The following is an 18524-nucleotide window of genomic DNA, read 5'->3' as shown; positions in this document are numbered from 1 at the left end:
ATATAGACATTAGGATAGCAGATATTGTCTGTTTAAAGAGATTTCTCCAGGTTTACTGGCCCATTTTTGCATCTGCTTGAGTGTCTGACTAATAATGTCTTGTGAATTTGTGGACTGACTTCCATGTTGCTGCCTTACAGATGAAGCAATAGGTTCATTCCTGACCCAGGCTGTTGTAGCTGCTTTTCCCATGGTAGAATGAGCCCTTGCCTTCCCTGACTGAAGTTTGTTTCTAGCTCTGTAGTGTAACATTATACATGTTACCATCCATCTAGCAACAGATTACTTGAATGTGGCTAGATCTTGTCTAATTTGTCCATAGTTAAGAGTTTTTTTTCTTCAAGTCTTTGGATGTATCTAAGTAGAAGCCAAGTACTCTTCTAATATCAACTGAATGTTGGACAGGTTCTGCAGATGAGGAAGAATCGGGGAAGAAAGTAAGTATAGTAATAGTTTGGTCAATATAAAAGTCAGAAACTAGTTTCGGGAGGAAAGAAGGATCATCATTACCACACAACTGGCGTGGAAACTGGTTTATGGCTATACAAACGATTAGGCTTGCCACTTGCAAGGCAAAAGTGATGGCAACTAGGAAGGATTGCAACTTACCTAGTAAGCTTATCTTCTAGGCATGTAGTGCTGTAGATTTAGATGCTTTGCAAAGGTTCACCATCTATTGTTGAGCTTCTATGATTACAAGTTTTCTTCAAAAAGTTCTTCAAATAACTAGGCTGTGCGACTCGTCCCTTCGGTAATAATGTGCATGGGCATCGACTCCATCTTTAGATTTTGCAGCAAACGGATGAGAATAGAAATTTAAATAAATGTAAACTACCAACCACATAGGCATCAGGGATAGGTTAGTGAATGTGAATCTACAGCCCTACATGCCAAGAACAGATACTTACTGGGTAAGTAACATAGTCCTTCAAGGCATGTGTGGCTGTAGATCTACGTGGCTGTAGATCTACTTGGCATAGACTGTAAAGAGGTCCCTTTCCTAAAGCGGTGGCTATCCTGTGGTGGTTGGAGTTGGTTGAAATAGAGTGCGCAGTATAGCCTGTCCAACATTAGACTGTTGTCGCGCTGCTACAGCCACACAATGTTTAGTAAAAGTATGTGGTGTAGACCAAGTTGCTGTTTTACATATTTCAAAAATTTGAATATTCCCTAAAAATGCCATAGAAGCACCAACTTTTCTAGTCTAGTGGGCTTTAGAGGTAACTACAGGTGTTTAACTTTAGCATAACATGGTTGGATGCATTTGACTATCCATATAGCAATTCCACTTTTTTAAATTGGTCTTCCAGTAGGTAGCGGTGAGAAAGCAACAAGTAGTTGCTTTTTCTTTCTGAAACTTTTAGTTCTGTCGAAATACATGGACGCCCTTTTTCATCCAAAGTATGAAGAGCTCTTTCTGCCACAGAGTCTGGGTTTGGAAAGAACACAGGCAATTCAATGGACTGGTTCATATGGAAAGAGGAGACAACATTAGGAAGGAATTTTGGGTTTGTCCTTAAAACAAATTTATTTTAGTGCAATTGGAATAAGGGTTCTTCTAATGTTAATGCCTGGAATTCACCAACTCGTCTAAGTGAAGTGTTTGGTATTATAAAAGCAACTTTCCAAGATAAATATTGAAGTGGACATGAATACAATGGCCTAAAAGGAGGACCCATGAGCAGTGTTAGGACAACATTAAGTTTACAAACTGGTGCCTGTGGTAGTTTGGGAAGAATTAATATTTTAAGTCCCTCCATGAATGCTTTAATGATTGGTACTTTAAATAAAGATGTATTTTGTCAGTTTTGAAGATAAAATGCAGTTGTATACAAATATAGGCAAGACCTGATGTTTGTAGATGTAAAAGATAAGCAATTATTTTTACCTGTACATCAAATGGGTTTCAATTTTTGGTTTGACAGTGAAAAAAAAACCTGTTCCATTTGGCTATGTAACATTGTCTAGTTGTTGGTTTACGCGCCTCCTTAAGGACAACCATAGCATTTTTGGAAAGATTAAGGTTTCCAAACTCTGACTTCAGGCGCCATATTGCAAGGTTCATCTCTTTGGGACGGAGATGTCTTACTTAGGTTCTGTGTGAGAAGGTCTGGGTGGAGAGGGAGCTTCTCGTGTGGCACCTGGGAAAGTTCCAGTAGGGTGTTAAACCATAGTTGCCCTGCCCATGTAGGTGCCACTAGTGTGAGTGAAGTTTGTTGTAACTTCCTGACCACAAATGGAAATAGTGGGAGAGGGGGGAAAAGAATATTCAAATATACCTGACAATTGATCCACAGGCCATTGCCCATGGATAGAGGGTGTGGGAATCTGGCTGCGAAGTTTTGGCATTTTGCGTTATTTGGTGTTGCGCGTTTATTTGAGGAAACCCTCATCTGCGAAAGTATGCAAGTAGGACTCTAGGTTGAAGTTCCCAATTGGGGACTTGTTGCTGAGGAGACCTTGCTGAGGAGGTCTGCAACTTGAGTCATTGTTCCTGGGACGCAATATTGTCGGTGCTAGGCGAGAAAGCCGACTAGTGTGTGTGGTCCTTTTTTTGTCAAGAATACATTTTTGTCATATCAGTCTGCACCTTGACAACCTTGTTTTTCGGGCATCTGCTGTAAGAATGACTAAGGGAACAGGGTCAAGGAACAGCCACCCGTTGGATACATTTTGTAAGTTCTACAAATGTAGTGAGTGATATGCGCGGCTGTATCAACACTAGATCTTGAAGGTGACCTTATAAATGATTTCATTTACTCAAGAGGCATTCTTGCAGTTGTCATGCATGTTTTGACATGATTATATTTCATTTATTGTGGCGAACTGCACCACTGTATGATGGTAGACCAGTATTTCAAACTACAACAAGATTTATGTCTTTTTTTCAGGTATTGCCCCCGACGAAGGGCCGTGTGGCCCGAAATGCATTGGGCATGTTAAACTATGGCTTTAAAATTGTAAGATGAAAACCTTATACAGATGTGAATTCAACATCTAATTTCCATGAACTTCGTTGTACAATCAATATGAGAGTTGTAAATGTAATTGAGATCAAGCATTGATAATACAATTTAATGTGATTGAAACTACAGTTGATGTCGTGTTTATTTTTGAACTTTACAAGCAACTCGTATAGTATGATTATTTAGCAACCCTACAGGGTCACAGCTACAGTGCGCAGAGGGCAAGCTGTTTAGCTTGATTCTTTCATTCTTGCAGTTGTCTCATATGTAATCTGGAACTATGGCCATACATGATGCCATCAGGCCCAGTAGTCTTAGCACTATTTTGACTTGAATGTGTATTCCTGTCTTAAATTGTTGTGCTAAGGACAGAATATTTTGAATTCTCACTGAATTTGGAGTTGCTAGTGCAGTTTTAGTGTTGAGAATGGCCCTTCGATATGGCTGTATTTGTGCAGGTTGCAAATGAGATTTTAGCAGATTGACTGTGAACCCTAACGGGTGTATTAGAGTTCAGGTCTGGCGAGTATATGGACTGCAAAGTTTTAGGCTGTTTGCTTTTAGAAGCCAATCATCTAGATAAGGAAAGAAACACATGATTTCCCTTCTTAGATGCGTAACTACCAAAGATAGACATTTTGTGAATACCCATGGAGCTGTGGTAACTCCAAAAAGGAAGTACTTTGAACTGATAAGGTTTGCCTTGAAAAAGAAAACGTAGGTACTTGCGAGGCGGTGGATGAATGGGTATATGAAAATAGGTGTATTTAAGGTCTAATGTGGCCGTAAAAATTCCCTGCTGAAGTAGAGGTATAACTTCCTGAAGACGGCCCATGTGAAAGCATTCTGACAATGTATTAATTTAATACTCTGAGGTCTAAAATGGGTCTGAGTGAGCAGTTCTTTTGGGGAATAAGGAAGTATAGGGAATATACTCCTGTTCCCTGTTGCCTTGGAACTGGCTCTATGGCTCCTTTTGATAAAAGAGCTGCTATCTCTTCTTTGAACATAGATTGGTTCTGAACAGAGAGATTGTGTTTGGGAGGAGGAATGTTTGGAGGAGTGGTGATTAGCTCCAGTCAACCATTTTGGACTATATCCAACGCTCATTGATCTGTGGTGATTTTCCATTGTGGCAGAAAGAATTGCAAAAGTCCCCCTATAGGTGCTAAATGTTTGGGGAGAACCTGACTGAAGTAATTGTTTGAAATTGCTATTGGCTGTGTCTGTGGAATTTCCACCACCACGGCCCTTGAAATGATTTCCTCCTATAGTATCATCTGTAAAACCCATTTGAAGGGGAGGATTGGGTTTGGCCCTTGTACGAGGGTGCTGCAGTGTTAGTATTGGCAAACCTAGCACCTTGTCCAAATGATGGGCGGTGAAAGAAACCACTAAATGTTGTGGTTTGAAGCACCCCCATTGACTTTACTACCTCTGAATCCTTTTTGATATTTGAGGATTGTGTCAACTTGGGGCCCAAAAAGGTGTTCTTTATTAAATGCTAAATTTAGGGCAGCTTGTTGAATGCCTAGTTTAAAACCAGATACTCTAGGCCAAGCAGGTCTACAAAGTAAAATACTAGGGTTGATACTTCGACACTATCTGCTGCGTCAAGCGAACATTTAATAGAATTATTAGAAATTACTTTGTCTTCTGCAACTAATCTCCTCTTTTACTAAATTCTTGTGGGAGATGTTGGAGTCGCCACTCCATTTCATCGCAGTGCGCACTGTCGTAACAAGAAGGGCTAGAAGGGCTTTACTAATTGCTATTCTCCGTTGGTTTGTGGATTGTGCTGCAACCCTCTTGCTAGAAGACTCAATTTTAACTTCTTGTCTGGAGGAGAAGCTTCTCCTGTAATCTGGGAATTCACTCTTTCTAGCATTTGCCATCACCGAAGAGTCTGGACTTAGTTGAGCTTTAATGTATATAGGGTATGAAGGGGCTGATGTATACGTTTTATCTATTCTCAGTGTGATAAGATCTTTAACTGGTTCTTTAAATATTTCATAAGCATGATGTAAAACCCTATTAAACATTGGCAAGCATTGTGTTCCTCCTTGAGCATAAGTAAAAGTCTCAAAGAGAAAGTCATCCTTAATGGTATCTTTGTGTAACCTGATTGAAGGCTGCTGCCCTAGCAATTAAACCTTGAAAAGCCGAGGCATCATCTTGTGGTAAAGGCCTTGATGGGTATGAGTCAGGATCAGCCTGTGGGTCAGCATCATAATCATACCAAGAGTCTTGTGGTTGTAAATGATCTAAAAATCATCATCTGCATCTTCAATATGTAAAGGGGAATGATGTGGAGAGATCTTCCTCCTGTGGCATAGGTGAAAAATGAAGAGGTGAATGAATGAATGAAGTCATTTATATAACGCAGCTTTCACTCTGAGGATCATCTTGGCACTGAAAGAGAGTACAATAAGGCATGGAGGATTATAGTCTTATACAAGTGGGGTTACAGATTTTATTGGAGACATTTTGGTTTTTTTTAGGTCAAGCCTAGCACAGCGCACATACGAGGCTTCTTGTGAGCACTCCAAACTTCCCCTAGAATTCTCCATGTGGGTCAATTAACTCCCACAAATTCCATTGGCCTTTGTGTGTGGCTTTCAATAATGAAAGCACGCAAATGGCCAAAGACTGGTGAATGTCCAGCCTTTTCTCTAAACGCTCCCTCCCATGGCGTTTGGGTCTCGGGAGCGAGCAGCGGCGCGCAGTGTGCCAGCTGCGTTCCTGGATCCTTTTACTAATTAACACAGCGCGGTCGCTTTCACACCCTTTTTTTAATGGGGTCCATTGGTTCTGCTCTGGGAGCAGGAGACATATTTCTGTCTTCTATATCCCTTCTTGGTGGAGTGGGTAAGGCTCGGCCCGACATGTCAGAGAAGGGGAATGCAATTGGGAATTGAAGAGGGGCTGCTTAAGGTAAAATGTGTTGTAGCGCACTAAACCACGGATCTTCCCGAAGACGATAAACATAGCTGGTCTCTTATGAAGATGTGAACGCTGGGGGCGATTGTACTTTGCGACTAGTCCAACCGTTGTCACAGCGTTAATACGCCTACGGTTTATCCCAGTCAATCATGTTAGATGTAATCCTTAAACTGCCTAAAGACGTGGGCGAAAGAGGTAATTCTGGACTCCGTGCCTTAAATCCAGTCACTGAGAAATTGAAGCACCAAGCCATTGCAGGATGCCAGCCAACATCTGCAAGAGGGGCATGCAGCCAGCAACGGTGACAAGTCAAGTCAAGTCATAGAATTTATATAGCGCACTACATACCCAGAGGGTTTCAAGGCGCTTAGGAAGGGGAGGAGGATTATTTGTCAAATATCCACGTTTTAAGTTGCTTTCTGAATGCCAGGTGGTTCTGGGTAAGGCGAAGGTAAGCGGGGAGTGAGTTCCATGTTTTAGCAGCCAGGTATGAAAAGGATCTGCCTCCCATGGTGGTCTTGTTGATGCGAGGTACAGTGGCGAGGGCTTGGCTGGAGGATCGTAGTTGGCGGGAGGGGGTGTAAAAGGACAGTCGTGAGTTGAGGCAATCTGGTCCGATGTCGTAGAGTGATTTGTGTGCGTGGGTAAGCAGTCGGAAAGTGATCCTCTTATTGACGGGTAGCCAGTGGAGGTCTTTAAGGTGACCAGAGATGTGTTCGTTGCGAGGGATGTCTAATATGAGCCTGGCTGAGGCGTTTTGGATTCGTTGGAGTTTCTTCTGGAGTTTTGCGGTAGTACCTGCGTAGAGGGTGTTTCCGTAGTCCAGTCGGCTCGTGACCAGAGCGTGGGTGACTGTTTTCCTTGTATCGGAGGGGATCCAGCGAAATGTCTTTTTGAGCATGCGAAGAATGTTGAAGCAGGAAGAGGATACGGCATTGACTTGTCTGTTCATTGAGAGTGAAGAATCCAGGATGACGCCTAGGTTCCGTGCGTGGTCTGTCGGGGTGGGTGCTTTTCCGAGGGCTTCCGGCCACCATGAGTCGTCCCATGCAGAGGGGGATGTACCTAAGATGAGGACTTCTGTTTTGTCTGAGTTCAGTTTCAAACGGCTTTGTTTCATCCATTCGGCAACTTCTTTCATTCCTTCGTGTAGGTTAGTTTTGGCGGTGCTGGGGTCATTGGTGAGAGAAAGGATCAGTTGAGTGTCATCAGCGTAGGAGATGATGTTGAGGTTGTGTTGGCGTGCGATGGCTGCGAGGGGGCTCATGTATACGTTGAAGAGGGTGGGACTGAGTGAGGATCCTTGTGGTACGCCGCAGATGACTCCAGAGGCCTCGGACTTGAATGGTGGAAGGCGGACTCTCTGGGTTCTTCCGGTGAGGAACGAGGTGATCCATTCAAGTGCTTTTCCTTGGATTCCGATGTTATTGAGGCGTTGTAAAAGGGTGCTGTGGCAGACTGTGTCGAAAGCTGCAGAGAGGTCAAGGAGGATGAGGGCGACTGTGTCTCCTTTGTCCAGTAGAGTTCGAATGTCGTCTGTTGCTGCGATGAGGGCGGTCTCAGTGCTGTGTTTTGCTCGGAAGCCAGATTGTGAAGGGTCGAGGGATTTGTTGGCTTCGAGGAAGGCGGCGAGCTGGTTGTTGACAGCTTTCTCGATGACTTTGGCCGGGAATGGAAGAAGTGAGATGGGGCGGTAATTTTTGAGTTCGGTTGGGTCCGCTGTTGGTTTTTTCAGAAGGGCGGTGAGTTCAGCGTGTTTCCAGTCTTCCGGGAAGGTGGCGGAGTTGAGGGAGCAATTGCTGACGTCTCGGAGGTGCGGTGCTATGACGGAGTCTGCTTTGTTGAAGATGTGGTGAGGACATGGGTCTGTGGGGGATCCTGAGTGGATGGAATTCATCAGGCGGATGGTGTCCTCAGTGGAGATTGGGTTCCAGTCGTTAAGGGTGTTCACGGGAGGAAGATGCTCAGCAAATGGTAGGATGGGTTGGTTTCCGGGTTGGTTGTCGAAGCTGTTGTGGATGTCTGCAATTTTGTTGAGGAAAAATGAGGCTAGGGAGTCGCAGAGGGTTTGAGAGGGGGTGATGTCGTTGGAGTTGGCCGAGGGATTGGAAAATTCCTTGACGATGTTGAAAAGTTCCTTGCTATTGTGGGCGTTGTTGTCAAGTCGATCCTTGAATGCTGTTTTCTTGGCTTTTCGGATCAGTTGGTGGTGAGTGCGGGTGGCGCTTTTGAAGGCGTCCTTGGTGCTGGTGGTTGGGTCTTTTTTCCAGGCCTTTTCAAGGGAGCGGCAGAGTTTCTTGGATTTCTTGAGATCATCGTTGAACCATGAGGTCTTCTTGCTGCCAGGTTTGCTTTGACGTTTTTTCAGTGGTGCTAAGGTGTCGGCGGTGTTGGATAACCATAGGGTGAGGTTGGCGGCGGCTTCGTCAGCGTTAGAAGAGAGGGCTGGGGGGTTTAGAAGAAGCGATGAGGAGATCTGGTCGAAGGTGATTTTGTTCCAGTTTCTTTGCAGAGTTGGTTGGGGGTGGTTGATGGGTTTCGGCTTGTTGTAGGTGAAGTGAACGCAGCTGTGGTCAGTCCAGAGGAGATCCGTAGTGTGGCTGAAGGAGACATGGTTGCTGGAGGTGAAGATGGGGTCGAGTGTGTGACCTGCGATGTGGGTGGGGGAAGTGACTAGTTGTTTAAGTCCGAGGTTGGCGAGGTTGTCCACGAGGGTGGCGGTGTTGCGGTCGTTGGTCTTTTCAAGGTGAAAGTTGAGGTCTCCCAGAAGGATGTAGTCTTTGGAGGGGAGCGCGTGAGGAGTGATGAAGTCCGTGATGTCTTCACTGAATTTTGCGCGGGGACCTGGTGGTCTGTAGAGGAGGGTGCCTCTGAGTGTGGTTTTGGGGTCGATGTGGATCTGGAAGTGAAGGTGTTCGGAGTTAGCGAGGTTGGCGTCAGAGCTGGTTGAGATGCGGATTGATTTCTTATGGACGATAGCGATTCCTCCTCCTGTGTGGCTGGTACGGTCTTTGCGAGTGATCTTATAGTCTTCGGGGACAGCGCACGAGGCCAGGCATGGTATGTGCCCGCTAGCAAACAAAGTAAAACTGCTCCTCGCGCTTACAGGGGGTTACAAGAACTTCATAATACTTTCACCTTTAATTTCTTTTACTGTAGTTATTTTTGTTCCAATAGTATCCTGCTGCTCGGCCGCCGATGATTTCCGAGGCTCTCCCGAAATCCCTAAATACTTGTATACTGTACTGAAGTGCTGCTGCTTCACTTCCTTATATGATCGTGGGTGCTATTCGCTGTATTGTTCCAGAGTTCTGGTGAAGCTGCCCTCGTGCCCCGCCCCCTCCTCACTGCCATCTGCCTCAGCTTCCCTCACATCCAGGCAGCGGCATGGGGTCATCCTGACTTAGCCTCCTCTGCAGCCCATAGCTAATCACACCGAGCTCTATGCCCATGTAAGGAGCACCTGTCCTTCTGGATAGGAAACCAGAGCGCTGTACAGAAAGCTTCCCTGCTTGTACTGTGGCTGTGTACACTAGCTTATCTCCTCCCCGATGTGTCCCAGTAAGAGGACCAACAAAGACCAGACCGAAGGCTCCCCGGAGTCACTGATCACGTTACCCTATATTATTTGGTATTCTGTGTTATGGTATGTCACGAGATGGGCGAATACATTCCATTAGGGTCAGTTAAGGTACGGTATATTAGGGTAAAGTATGGTGTGTTACGATATTATATGGTATAATGTTGGTACGGTATGTGTTTTGTGATATGAGTTGGATCATACTTATAAGGTCCCAAAGGCGAGACCTATTGGCTGTGCCAATGCTTGTTTAAGAGGGGGTGGTGAAGTGACCAATGCCTCTTTTACGGACAAAGGCTTCTTGGAAACATTAGTCTTTGCTAGCTGTACAAGGATTTTCATTGTGCCCGGCTGCATTTACAATGTCTTGTTTTGGGTCGAGTTTTTCGGCCATCGCCTCAAGAATTGGTTGTGGAGGCGAATTTGATCAGATGTGAGAAGTTTTGGTGCTGAAATTGCTCTCGGTTTCGTAATAGGACAGCTCAGATCCGAATCAGAAAGTTTTTATTTCGGTCGGAACACATTGTTGGATTTGGAGGTGGAAGTTCATGCTGAAAGCAGTTTTTGTTGCCGAGCCCGAAGGTGTGGGTCCTGAAGAATTGAAGTGCGTGCCATGGCTTTTATAAAATGGCAGCCATGAGCAGGTTTGTCAGCTGTAGGAAGCTGGCTCTGTATATACTTTCCAAAATATAAGTGAGGGGTCCAAATACACCAAAGGGAAAGGACGACAAGTTTAAAGACTTAAAACAAAAGATCTTTGTGTTCTCTTTAATATGCATACAGTACACCAATCAAATTCTCAGTCACACAGCGCTCATACCATAGTCAAATAGCGCCATTGGGAACTCCAGAATAAAATGTCAAAAAAGAGAGGGGGAGGTCAGTTTTGTTTATTATTATTATTGTATGTTAAAACCCAACCTTATGTTAATCAATTAGGTATTTGGTTTACCTAATTGATTAACAAAGTTGGGTTTTAAGTAGAACTAAGGGGATATTTGTGAGCACTTTTGGTGCTTTATATAAGCACAACCCAATACGTGATATATATATATATATATATTTGAAAGCACTTATATGAGATTGGTCCTTGATAGCGTGTACCCCCTTTCTTAACCATATTATTGTTTTTTTTTTAATACATCTGTTTTAATTGTGCAATTTTTGTGCTGATACCTATTTTATATTTGTTTTTTCTTGATGCATGTCTTTTGGTATCCCCCGAGAAATAAGTGTGTGTGTGTATAGTCATATAATTCATATGTTTGTCATTAGACCACTGAATTAATTTCTGAATATATATATATATATATATATATATATATATATATATATATATATATATATATATATATATTTAACATACAATAATAATAAACATAACTGACATCCCCCTCTCTTTTTTGACATTTTATTCTTGAGTTCCCAATGGTGCTATTTGACTATGGTATGATCGCTGTGTGACTGCGCATTTGATTGATGTGCTGTATGCATATGAAAGAGAACACAAAGGGATCTTTTGTTTTAAGTCTGTATATACTATACCAAAGTAAGGTACAGTGTGCTCAGAGTCCGGTGGATCCCTAGAGGGATAGTAAAGGTTAAAGTAGCTAATACCTTACTCTCTTTTGTGGTAGTGTGGTTGAACTGTCAGGCTTAGAAGGGAATTGTTAATTAAGCATTTGAAGTACACACTTAGGCAAGAAATGATGTCACACACTCAATGACTGAATCCAGACCAACTGTATAAAAAAAAGTTCTTTTTTTGTTTTATTTTATAGACCCAAGATTGACTTTGTAGCAGGTAAGTAAACTGCCTCCAATGTTACTTTGGAAATACATTGAACACTGGATTTGCAGAAACATGGATTACTTTTGCAGTCAAGAAAACTGTTCGAAAGGACTTGAGATTACTGGCAAGTTACTTTTAGATTACTTTGCTAGTTTAGCATGAAACACCCTAACAGTTTGAGCAACACTGGACATTAATAAACTGGTTAAATCTGGATAAGACACCACGTTTCTTTTTTTTGAAGTAGAAGACAGTTCAACCAAAGAATTTTCAGAAAAAAGCCGTCTTTCAGTCCTAAGGGGAAACAAGAAGTATTAATTTTGCAGGTAAGTAATCGGTTTATGAATTGGAGTTTGAGGGTAGAACCAAGGCTCTCCAAGGTTCAGGTTGGCACTCAAGGGGCACCACCTGCGGCACTAGGGTGGCTGGGTGCAGAGTGCCAATGTTAGCTAATGGGTCTAGGGGGCACCTCAGTTGGAGACTTCTCCCGGGAAGGCCACTCAGTCTCAGGAGCCAAGCTCCTAGAGTTAGGATTTGGGCAAAGGAGATCCCAGGTTGGCACCAAGTCCACACCACTAGCAACGCTGGGGGAGCCAGATGCAGGGTGCTCCGGAGGTGTCAGGAGTCCAATGCCTTCCAATGGAGGATGTCGGTCACGAAGAAGGACTGCAGGTAGAAGCCAGAAGACTGGATGAAGGGAACCAATGACTGGAGGGTGAAGATGAAGAGTTGCTGGACATTAGGATACAGTCGGTCTGGCTCCTCAGGACTCGGCAGCTGCGGGATACTTTCATGTCTGATTCTTCTCACCGGTTCCGGTCGCGGTTGGTGGGACGCTTCCGGAGGAGGCTGCAGGAGTCAAATAGGTCGGTGGATGTTGACCAAAGGAGGCTCTCCGATCAGGATCACTGGGAAGACCTCGCTGAGGTGTCGGGCCACATGACTCTGGCTGTGGGCGTCGGCTGTAGAGTGGTGAGTACTTACGGATCCGGCTGAAACTGGAGCCCTGGCTTAGGATGGTTTTAGACAAATCTGGTGTCCACAGGAAATAAGAATTCTTTTAGAAGGCAGGGCAGGCCCCTGGGTTTCTTGGAGGCTTTTGGCTGCAGGACACACTAGGTTTGCAGGGGTTAAGAGCACGAGAGAAGGCGGTAGGGCTGGGTCCAAAGCAGTTGTCGTCCTCATCTGCCGCACAGCTCATCAGTCCCAGTCATGTTGAATCTGAAGAGGCAAGATTCAGGGATGCCCCTAAAAACTAGATTTACGGGTGTTACAGGGGTGTGCAGGTTGGGGCCAAAGGGTCCCTTCACTGGGTTTTCTACACTTCCTAGTATGTCACCCTCTAGTGGGAGAGGGGCATAAGACTCTTCCTGATTGGAGAGGTTCCCCCACCTACAAGATGGCAGGGACTGATGTGTGCTTCACCTCACCTCCCCTACCTGAGGGGTGGGGTTGGCAAAGGTGGCAAGGATAAGTTACTTACCTGTAATCCTAGTTCTCTTCCAGGGGTATCCTCATCAAAGTCATAAGCACTGAATATTCCCGCACATGGAAACAATATAAAAATATATATGTAAAAAACACATATCTCGCTCCACATATATGTATGTACATATATCATTTTTCTCATACCAATGCAGCTCCATAACTGAGGCTAAGAACAATGTAAGCACATACACACAATGCAATTAGTAAGGAAGCAAAATAAAAATACATTAGGTCAAATAACCTTTGAACTTTGTGTTTTAATGAGTAGACTACTCATAAATCCTGAAACTTGCTTGCAAATAGACATTGTTAGCCCTCAGGCTGCATTGCAAAACAATAGCATAGAAAATGAAACCATTTTCAACAAAAACTGGCACCGTGCCTTTAAGGCAGCCATGACCCCAGGCTTCCCATCATGCCTCAGGGGTGACAGTTAGGTCAGTTGTTCTTTGCATAACCCTGAAGACAGGGCTCAACCACAAGACTGAAATAGTACAAAATCTCATTTACCTGGGGAGGCGGGTGGGTTGCTTATGACTTTGAGGATACCCCTGGAAGAGAACTACGATTACAGGTAAGTAATCCTTCTCTTCCAGGGGATCCTCATCAATAGTCATAAGCACTGAACAGAATAGCAAGCCCAACAACCACCTGCAGGTAAATGAGAAGTATATGACCCAACCAAGTCATGACAGCCAAATAATTCAGCTGTTAAACAGATTCCTCAGTGAGGCCTGGCCCACCTGGGTATCTGCTCTAGTGTCAGAATCAAGACAGTAATGTCTGATAAATGTATGGACAGACCTCCAGGTCGCCGCTTTACAAATCTCAGACATGGGCACATCATGTAGATAAGCCGTAGTGGCCGCTCTACCTCTGGTGGAATGTGCTTTAGGAGTAAACCCCAGAGGTTTTTGCGCCAATTGGTAAGCAAGCTTGATACACGAAACGATCCGCCTGGAAATGGAACGTTTCGATGCTGCATGGCCAGTTCTGATCGAACCATAGTTAATAAACAATTGATCAGAATGTCGAATAGACTTGGACCTGTCCAGATAGAACTTTAAAACCCTTTTCAGGTCCAAAGAGTTAAAACCCTTTTCAGGTCCAAAGAGTGTAACGCCCTCTCAGCTGGAGTAGAGGGATTAGGAAAGAAAGTGGGTAAAGAGATAGACTGATTGACATGAAAATCTGACACCACTTTCGGCAGGAAGGAAGGGTGCGTTCTGAGCACCACTCTGTTCAAATGAAAGACTGTATACGGTTCTTTAGTACACAGGGCCTGAATTTCGCTCACCCTACGGGCTGAAGTAATCGCTACCAAAAAAGCCGCTTTCCAGGAGATATGCTGCAAAGTAGCTTTATGAATGGGCTCAAAAGGTGGGCCCATCAACTTTGATAGTACTAAGTTCAGCTCCCAGGGAGGAGAAGGAGGCCGTACAGGAGGGTACACCTTTTTCAGACCTTGCAGGAAATCTTTTACTGCTGGCAACTGAAAAAAAGGAGGTTTGTGAAGGTGATCGCCTATAAGCAGTTATAGCGGCTAAATGCACCTTAATGGAGTTAAACTTCAAAACTGCTTTAGCAAGATACAATAAGTATGGAAGAACTGCCTCTTCCTGACTCTTCACCGGATTATGACCATTCTGCACGCACCACATATAGAACCTCTTCCACTTGCATGCGTAAGAATGTCTTGTGGAAGGACGTCGTGCTTCTCTCAGAATGGACATGCAGTCTTGTGACAGTCCTAGATGGCCGTACTGAATGACCTCAGGAGCCATGCTGCCAAGTTCAGTGACGGAAGGTTGGGATGGTGAATCCTCCCGTTCATCTTCGATAACAGGTCCGGCCTGCACGGAAGCCTCTTGTGAGGAGACACTGACAGGTGAAGGAGGTCCGTGTACCACCATTGTCTCGGCCAGTCGGGGGCAATCAGGATCATTGTTGTGCACGAGTGATTCAGCTTGCTCACCACCTTCGGGATCAGAGGAAGGGGTGGAAAGGCGTACACAAATTCCCCTGACCAATCGATCAAAAGAGCATTCCCCCTCGTTCCTGGTCGATAGAACCTCGAGGCGAAGCTTGGGCATTTGCTGTTTACGTCGTCCGCGAAGAGATCTATGGAAGGACGACCCCAAGCCTGGAAAACGTCGTCTAGTACTTCGTCGTTGAGAACCCAGTCTTCTCTGTCCTCGAAGTGCCGACTTAGTGCGTCCGCCCTCACGTTCTGCTCTCCTGGGAGGTGGACTGCTTGAACAGACAACTTGCGAGCCAGAAGCCAATGCCAGATGCCCTGAGCTTCCAGTGACAGAGTCCTTGAACGGGTTCCTCCCTGCTTGTTTAAATAGTACATAGTGGTGGTGTTGTCCGTTTGTACTAGCACCACCTCTGTCTGAATCGAGGGAAGGAACGCTTTGAGAGCAAGGTGGACTGCTCTCAACTCCAGCAAGTTGATGTGGTAGGTGCTTTCTTTTGACGACCACACCCTGCACCTGAAGAGGGCCCATGTGCGCCCCCCAGCCTTGCAATGATGTGTCTGTGATGATCGTTTGCGCAGGAGGAGATTGATGGAAGAGAACTCCCACTTGCATGTTTTCCTTCTTCGTCCACCACGGAATGGAAGCTCGTGCTACCTCTGACAGAGTGATCTGATCGTCCCATCGATCTGATTGCTGGTCCCATTTGTCCTCCAGATCCTGCTGAAGAGGACGCATCCGAAGTCTGGCGTTCGGTACCAAGAATATGCAGGAAGCCATCGACCCCACGAGGGAGGCTATCTTCCGCACTTTGAGTTCTGTTGCGAAGAACTTGCTGGCACTTGAGCGCTATTGAAAACTCTCTCCTCCGAAGGAAACACTTTTCCTACCTCGGAGTCTAGCAGAGCTCCTAGGAAGTGAATCTTCTGAGTGGGATGGGAGACCGACTTCTTGTAGTTGACATGCAGGCCTAGACGTTGACTAAGTTCTATGCATGTCTGGAATTGACTCAGTACATTGTCTGGAGTTGGACCTTTCAACAGCCAATCGTCTAAGTATGGGTATACGAAGACTCCCCTGCGGCGCAGAGCTGCCGCCACCACTGCGACACACTTTGTGAACACTCTGGGGGCCGACTTCAACCCAAAAGGAAGGACTTTGAACTGGTAGTGAGAGGTCCCCACCCGGAACCGAAGGAATCTTCTGTGATCTGGTCGTATCGGGACATGAAAATATGCGTCTTGAAGGTCCACCGAACACATCCAATCCCCCTTCCTGAGATGTGGATATATTTGATGGAGCGCCAACATGCGGAATTTTTCGTTTCGTACATGTAAATTGAGTGTTCTCAAGTCCAGAATAGGTCTGTATTCTGCCTTCTGGCCCTTTTTTCTGACCAGAAAATACCTCGAGTATACTCCCTTCCCCCTTTGAGCCACCGGAACCCTCTCGATGGCTGATTTCTCGAGGAGTGTCGCTACTTCTTTCTTCAACATTTGTAGCTGGTGGCTTGACGTTGACATCGGAGGAACTGGAGGAGGTAGACGGTGGAAACGAAGACAGTACCCATTCTGCAGCGTAGACAACACCCATTGATCTTTTGTAATGGCCTGCCACTCTGTCCTGTGATGCGCAATGCTTCCCCCCACTGGAGTGGGCAACGGCGCTGGGGGAAGTGAAGACTCATTGCTTCTGCTGAGACTTATTGAAGTTGTTGCCTTGGCGCTGATTCCCATTTCCTTTGGAATTGCGTTTGCCTTTGTACTGCGATTTCTGTTGGCCTTGTTGGTTCTGGCCCTTCTGCCATTGAGGGGTTTGAACCCTCTGCTTCGAAGTTCCCTTGTTGTCCGAACGGAACTTCTTCCTGAATTCTTTTTTCTTTTCAAGCCCCACGGCTTTGAGGGTGTCCAACTCAGTCTTCATACGCTGCATCTCCTCATCAGCACTCGAAACAAATAGAGACTTGCCCGAAAAAGGAGGGTTTAGAATCCTGGCTTGAGCCTCGGGTTTTAATGCCGTAAGGCGCAACCATGAGGATCTCCTCGCTGTGATTCCATGCGCATAACCATGCGCAGCCAGCGTTGCCCCATCTGCCGCCGCTCCTATAATCTGATTGGAGACTTGACTGCCCTCCATCAGAACCTCCTCAAAGTCCTTTCTATCTTCCTGAGGAAGTTTCTCAGAAAATCTCTGTAGTGAGTCCCACAGAGATCTATCATACCTGCCGAGCAGCGCTCCCGCATTGGAGACTTTGAGGAAAGAAGCGGAGGTGTTACAGACTCTTCTCCCCCAGGAATCTTGCACCTTGCTGTCCTTATCCGGAGGCACCGTGGATGAGGAAGCTACCGCATTGGATTTTCTAGCCGCCGCAATGATTACTGAATCAGGCGGGGGGATCAGATTTCAGGAACAGAGGATCCTCATCAGGAGGACGATACTTCTTGAGAATCCTCGCTGGGACGGACTTCACAGTTGCCGGCGTCAGTAAGACTTCATTTACTGGGTCCATTATACCCGGGACCATCGGCAACAAGGGTTTGGGTGTCGTTCTGTGCTGTAGGGTTTCAAATATGACTGTCGTCTTGATCTGTGGAGCAGTCATAGGCACTCCTAGCTTTAGGGCTCCCCTGCCCAAGATATCCTGGAATGAAAAAATATCCTCAGTTGGAGATATCCTTGAGCGTGGACTGTTTGTCAAGGTCGGAGAGTAATCCTTGTGAGAGCGGGTCCTCGAAGAACTTGAAGAGCTACGGGTCCTCCTGGACCTAGATCTTCTACTTGAGCGCGTTCTAGAGTGCGATCGGTCTCTACGACGAGATCCTCTCTTACTTGAGTGCCGAGAACGTGACCGTTCCTTACGCCGATGAGCTTGGTCTCGATATGCTTTCAGCCGATCAGCTGTCTCCTTGTCCATGGCCCAGTGGTGAAGAGGTCTATACCACCGTGGGGACAGACGAACAGGAGGAGATTTGTGTGCGGAATCCTTCACTGGTGAACGTGATCTTGGAGGTTGATCCGCTTGAGCCTGTTGCGATCTTGCAGGGGACTTGGATCTCTCCCTATCCGAAACACTGTTTCTTCCATCCGAGGATCCGCCACTGCGAGATGCTGAGGAAGATGAGGATAGGCTCACTATAGGTCTAGAGGAAGACCTGGAACGAGATCTCTCCTCTGTGACCCTCCTTCTCTTGGCCGGAGGCTCCTGTAGTGGAGATTGTCCCACCTCCGCAGCTGATGCAGATCCTGGAGAACCTAACTGAGACCTCAATAATTGAGACTGGTCCAATGGTTCACCCTCCTTTTCCTGCAGAACCTGCTGCAGAGGCGACCTCTCCTGTGATCTTGCGGGAGAGATGTTCAGGGTCTGCGAAACACTCCGTTCTCTGGATCTCCGCTGATCCATCGACGGTGGCTGTATCGACGCCGAGCGCCGAGCAGGTAGGCGCTCCCTCGACGTCGACCGTGGTTTCCTCGATGCCGACCTCGGGTGACGATGAATGTCCTTCGGCATAGAGCCCCTCGCCGTCGAAGGTTGTCTACTCGACGACGACTGAGGCTGCTTCGACGCCGATCGCCGGTGCTCTGTCGGCGACGGGGTGTGCCTTGAGGCCGAATGTGACTGAGGACGGCTCGACGCCGAACGCCGGTGGCCAGGCGTCGACGGAGAATGCCTCGACGTCAGAGCATGACGATGCTGCTTCGACGTCAGGCGGCTCGCCGTCGAACTCTTCCGCTTCGACGGTGACCTATCCCTCGACGCTGTCTGTAGCGGAGTT

General features: G+C 46.1%; 1 protein-coding gene across 2 annotated transcripts in view; it reads right to left on the bottom strand.

The window, feature by feature from the left end:
• The window catches only part of AZIN1 (antizyme inhibitor 1), a 590344-nt gene that overhangs the window by 223606 nt on the left and 348214 nt on the right, over positions 1–18524 (bottom strand). The window lies entirely within an intron of this gene.

This window comes from Lissotriton helveticus, chromosome 4_1 (genome assembly GCF_964261635.1).
Source record: "Lissotriton helveticus chromosome 4_1, aLisHel1.1, whole genome shotgun sequence".
Lineage (NCBI taxonomy): Eukaryota > Metazoa > Chordata > Amphibia > Caudata > Salamandridae > Lissotriton > Lissotriton helveticus.
The sequence above is the reverse complement of the archived record's forward strand: the minus strand, read 5'-3'. Positions and strand labels throughout refer to the sequence as shown.